This window comes from Petromyzon marinus, chromosome 85, assembly GCF_048934315.1.
Source record: "Petromyzon marinus isolate PM22_M1 ecotype Great Lakes invasive population chromosome 85, UKy_Petmar_22M1.pri1.0, whole genome shotgun sequence".
Lineage (NCBI taxonomy): Eukaryota > Metazoa > Chordata > Hyperoartia > Petromyzontiformes > Petromyzontidae > Petromyzon > Petromyzon marinus.
In genome coordinates, this window is record NC_133750.1 from 864933 (window position 1) to 870932 (window position 6000).

The 6000-nt window shown below is 52.3% G+C and overlaps 1 protein-coding gene across 1 annotated transcript in view; it reads right to left on the minus strand.

Annotated features, from left to right (window-relative positions):
* The window catches only part of LOC142907908 (rapamycin-insensitive companion of mTOR-like), a 33036-nt gene extending 29491 nt beyond the window's left edge, over window positions 1-3545 (minus strand). Inside the window, exon 1 of the mRNA XM_076057834.1 lies at window positions 3287-3545. The gene's annotated coding sequence lies outside the window, so the exon portion shown is untranslated. The remainder of the gene's footprint in view (window positions 1-3286) is intronic.
* Between the last annotated feature and the right edge of the window lie 2455 nt (window positions 3546-6000).

Below are 6000 nucleotides of genomic sequence, written 5' to 3' on the forward strand. Positions count from 1 at the left end.
GAGTGGGTGAGTGAGTGAGTGGGTGAGTGAGTGGGTGAGTGAGTGAGTGGGTGGGTGAGTGAGTGAGTGAGTGGGTGAGTGACTGAGTAACTGACTGAGCGACTGACTGACTGAGTGACTGACTGACTGTCTCACTGACTGACTGACTGAGTGACTGACTGACTGAGTGACTGACTGACTGAGTGACTGAGTGACTGACTCACTGACTGACTGAGTGACTGAGTGACTGAGTGACTGACTGACTGAGTGACTGACTGAGTGAGTGACTGACTGAGTGACTGACTGAGTGACTGACTGAGTGACTGACTGACTGAGTGGCTGACTGACTGACTGACTGTCTGAGTGACTGACTGACTCACTGACTGACTCACTGACTGACTGAGTCACTGACTCACTAACTGACTGACTGAGTGACTGACTGACTGACTGACTAACTGACTGACTCACTGACTGACTCACTGACTGACTGTCTCACTGACTGACTGAGTGACTGACTGAGTGACTGACTGACTGAGTGATTAACTGACTGACTCACTGACTGACTGAGTGACTGACTGACCGACTGACTGACTGACTCACTGACTGACTCACTGACTGACTGAGTGACTGAGTGACTGACTGACTGACTGAGTGAGCGACTGACTGACTGAGCGACTGACTCACTGACTAACTCACTGACTGACTGACTGAGTGACTGACTGACTGAGTGACTGACTGACTCACTGACTGACTCACTGACTGACTGTCTGACTGACTGACTGAGTGACTGACTGACTGAGTGACTGACTGACTGAGTGACTGACTGACTCACTGACTCACTGACTGACTCACTGACTGACTCACTGAGTGACTGACTGAGTGACTGACTCACTCACTGACTAACTGACTGAGTGACTGACTGACTGACTGACTGAGTGAGTGACTCACTGAGTGACTGACTGACTGACTGAGTGACTGACTGACTCACTGACTGACTCACTGACTGACTCACTGACTGACTCACTGACTCACTGACTGACTCACTGACTGAGTGACTCACTGACTGACTGACTGACTCACTGACTGACTCACTGACTGACTGACTCACTGACTGACTCAGTGACTGACTCACTGACTGACTCACTGACTGACTGACTCACTGACTCACTGACTGATTGACTGACTGAGTGACTGACTCACTGACTGACTGACTCACTGAGTGACTCACTGACTGACTCACTGACTGACTGAGTGACTGACTGAGTGACTGACTGAGTGACTGACTGACTGAGTGACTGACTCAGTCACTGACTGACTTACTGACTCACTGACTGACTGACTGACTCACTGACTGACTGACTGACTGAGTGACTGACTCACTGACTCACTGACTGACTCACTGACTGACTGAGTGACTGACTCACTGACTGACTCACTGACTGACTCACTGACTCACTCACTGACTGACTCACTGACTGACTGACTCACTGACTGACTGAGTGACTGACTCACTGACTCACTGACTGACTGACTCACTCACTCACTGACTGACTCACTGACTGACTCACTGACTGACTCACTGACTGACTCACTGACTGACTGACTCACTGACTGACTCACTGACTGACTGACTCACTGACTGACTCACTGACTCACTGACTGAGTGACTGACTGAGTGTCTGAGTGACTGACTGACTGACTCACTGACTGACTGACTGAGTGACTGACTCACTGACTGACTGACTCACTGAGTGACTCACTGACTGACTCACTGACTAACTTACTGACTGAGTGACTGACTGAGTGACTGACTGAGTGACTGACTGACTGACTGAGTGACTGACTAAGTCACTGACTGACTTACTGACTCACTGACTGACTGACTGACTTACTGACTCACTGACTGACTGAGTGACTGACTCACTGACTCACTGACTGACTCACTGAATGACTCACTCACTCACTGACTCACTGACTGACTGACTAACTCACTGACTGACTCACTGACTGACTGAGTGACTGACTCACTCACTGACTGACTGACACACTCACTGACTGACTGACTGACTCACTCACTGACTGACTCACTCACTCACTCACTGACTGACTCACTGACTGACTCACTCACTCCCTGACTGACTCACTGACTCACTGACTCACTCACTGACTCACTCACTGACTGACTGACTGACTCACTGACTGACTGAGTGACTGACTCACTGACTGACTCACTGACTGACTCACTGACTGACTCACTGACTGACTGAGTGACTGACTCACTCACTGACTGACTCACTCACTCACTGACTGACTTACTCACTCACTGACTGACTCACTCACTCACTGACTGACTCACTGACTCACTTACTCACTGACTGACTCACTGACTCACTGACTCACTCACTGACTCACTGACTGACTGACTGACTGACTCACTGACTCACTGACAGACTGAGTGACTGACTCACTGACTGACTCACTGACTCACTGACTGACTCACTGACTGACTGAGTGACTGACTCACTGACTGACTGACTGACTCACTCACTCACTGACTGACTGACTGACTCACTGACAGACTCACTGACTGACTGAGTGACTCACTCACTCACTGACTGACTCACTGACTGACTCACTGACTGACTGAGTGACTGACTCACTCACTGACTGACTCACTCACTCACTCACTGACTGACTGACTCACTGACAGACTCACTGACTGACTCACTGACTGATTCACTGACTGACTCACTGACTGACTGATTGACTGACTCACTGACTGAGTGACTGACTCACTCACTGACTGACTGATTGACTCACTGACTGACTCACTGACTGACTGAGTAACTGACTGACTCACTGACTGACTGACTGACTCACTGACTCACTCACTCACTGACTGACTGACTCACTGACTCACTCACTGACTGAGTAACTGACTGACTCACTGACTGACTGACTCACTGACTCACTCACTCACTGACTGACTGACTCACTGACTCACTCACTGACTGAGTAACTGACTGACTCACTGACTGACTGACTGACTCACTGACTCACTCACTAACTCACTGACTGACTGACTCACTCACTGACTGACTGAGTGACTGACTCACTCACTCACTCACTGACTGACTCACTCACTCACTGACTAACTCACTGACTGACTGACTGAGTGACTGACTGACTCACTGACTGACTGACTCACTGACTCACTGACTGACTGACTCACTGACTGACTGACTCATTGACTCACTGACTGACTGACTGAGTGACTGACTGACTCACTGACTGACTCTCCCCTCACCACAAACAGGCGGTTGACGTCGGTCGGCACGGCGATGCCCCGGTACCCCTCGTCGCCGGGGGGCGGGGCCCCGGTCGCCGCGGCAACCGGGGCCCCGGTCGCCGTGGCAACCGGGGCCCCGGTCGCCGTGGCGACGGAGCGGGCCGAGGACGATCGCCCGGGGAGACGGGCGGCCGGGCGATGAGGGGAGCAACAAAACTCGCTGAGACTCCCGTAGCTGAGGGCCTTGCACACACTGGGAGACAGTGACACACACAGTGAGACACAGAGACACACACAGAGACACAGTGAGACACACAGAGACACACACACTGAGACTCTCGTAGCTGAGGGCCTTGCACACACTGGGACACACACATAGACACAGAGAGAGACACACAGTGAGACACATAGACACAGAGAGACACACAGAGACACACAGTGAGACACACACAGTGAGACACACAGAGACACACACAGTGAGACACACAGAGACACACGCTGAGACTCCCGTAGCTGAGGGCCTTGCACACACTGGGGGAGACACAGAGACATAGACACACACAGAGACACAGTGAGACACACAGAGAGACACACAGAGACACAGAGACACACAGAGACACTCGCTGAGACTCCCGTAGCTGAGGGCCTTGCACACACTGGGACACACACATAGACACACAGAGACACATAGACACATAGACACACACAGTGAGACACACAGAGACACTCGCTGAGACTCCCGTAGCTGAGGGCCTTGCACACACTGGGGGAGACACATAGACACACAGAGACACAGAGACACACACAGAGACACACACAGAGACACACAGAGACACACAGTGAGACAGAGAGACACACAGAGACACTGAGACTCCCGTAGCTGAGGGCCTTGCACACACTGGGACACAGAGACACAGTGACACAGAGACACAGACAGTGAGACACAGAGAGACACAGTGAGACACACACAGAGACACACAGAGACACGCTGAGACTCCCGTAGCTGAGGGCCTTGCACACACTGGGGGAGACACACAGTGAGACACACAGTGAGACACACACAGAGACACAGAGACACACACAGAGACACACAGTGAGACACAGACAGAGACACAGAGACACACACAGAGACACTCGCTGAGACTCCCGTAGCTGAGGGCCTTGCACACACTGGGACACACACATAGACACAGAGAGACATAGACACAGTGACACACAGAGACACACGCTGAGACTCCCGTAGCTGAGGGCCTTGCACACACTGGGACACACACATAGACACAGAGAGACAGTGAGACACAGAGACACAGAGACACACACAGAGACACACACAGTGACACGCTGAGACTCCCGTAGCTGAGGGCCTTGCACACACTGGGGGAGACAGAGACACAGTGAGACACAGTGACACACAGAGACACAGTGAGACACACACTGAGACTCCCGTAGCTGAGGGCCTTGCACACACTGGGAGGGAGACACACAGAGACACAGAGAGACACAGAGACACACAGAGACACAGAGACACAGAGACACACGCTGAGACACACACTGAGACTCCCGTAGCTGAGGGCCTTGCACACACTGGGAGGGAGACACACAGAGAGACACAGAGACACACACAGAGACACACACAGTGAGACACAGAGACACAGAGACACACACAGAGACACACACTGAGACTCCCGTAGCTGAGGGCCTTGCACACACTGGGGGAGAGACACACACAGAGACACAGAGACACAGAGACACACACAGAGACACACAGAGAGACACAGAGACACACACAGAGACACACACAGAGACACACACAGAGACACAGTGAGACACACACAGTGACACACTGAGACTCCCGTAGCTGAGGGCCTTGCACACACTGGGGGAGACACAGAGAGAGACACAGAGACACAGAGACACACACAGAGACACACAGAGAGACACAGAGACAGTGAGACAGAGAGACACTCGCTGAGACTCCCGTAGCTGAGGGCCTTGCACACACTGGGGGAGACACACAGTGAGACACACAGAGACACAGAGACACACACAGTGAGACACACAGAGACACAGAGACACAGAGACACACACAGAGACACACAGAGAGACACAGAGACACAGAGACACAGTGAGACACACAGAGACACACACACTGAGACTCCCGTAGCTGAGGGCCTTGCACACACTGGGGGAGACACACAGACACAGAGTGAGACACACACAGTGAGACACACACAGTGAGACACACACAGTGAGACACTCGCTGAGACTCCCGTAGCTGAGGGGCCTTGCACACACTGGGGGACAGTGAGAGACACACAGAGACACAGAGACACACACAGTGAGACAGACACACACAGAGACACACACACTGAGACAGACACAGTGAGACACACACAGAGACACATACACACACAGAGACACACACAGTGAGACAGACACAGTGAGACACACAGTGAGACAGAGAGACACACACAGAGACACTCGCTGAGACTCCCGTAGCTGAGGGCCTTGCACACACTGGGGGAGAGACACACACAGAGACACATAGACACAGAGACACAGAGACACAGACAGTGAGACAGAGAGACACACACAGTGACAGAGACAGTGAGACACACACAGTGACACACACACTGAGACTCCCGTAGCTGAGGGCCTTGCACACACTGGGGGAGAGACACACAGAGAGACAGTGAGACAGACACAGAGACACACAGAGACACACAGAGACA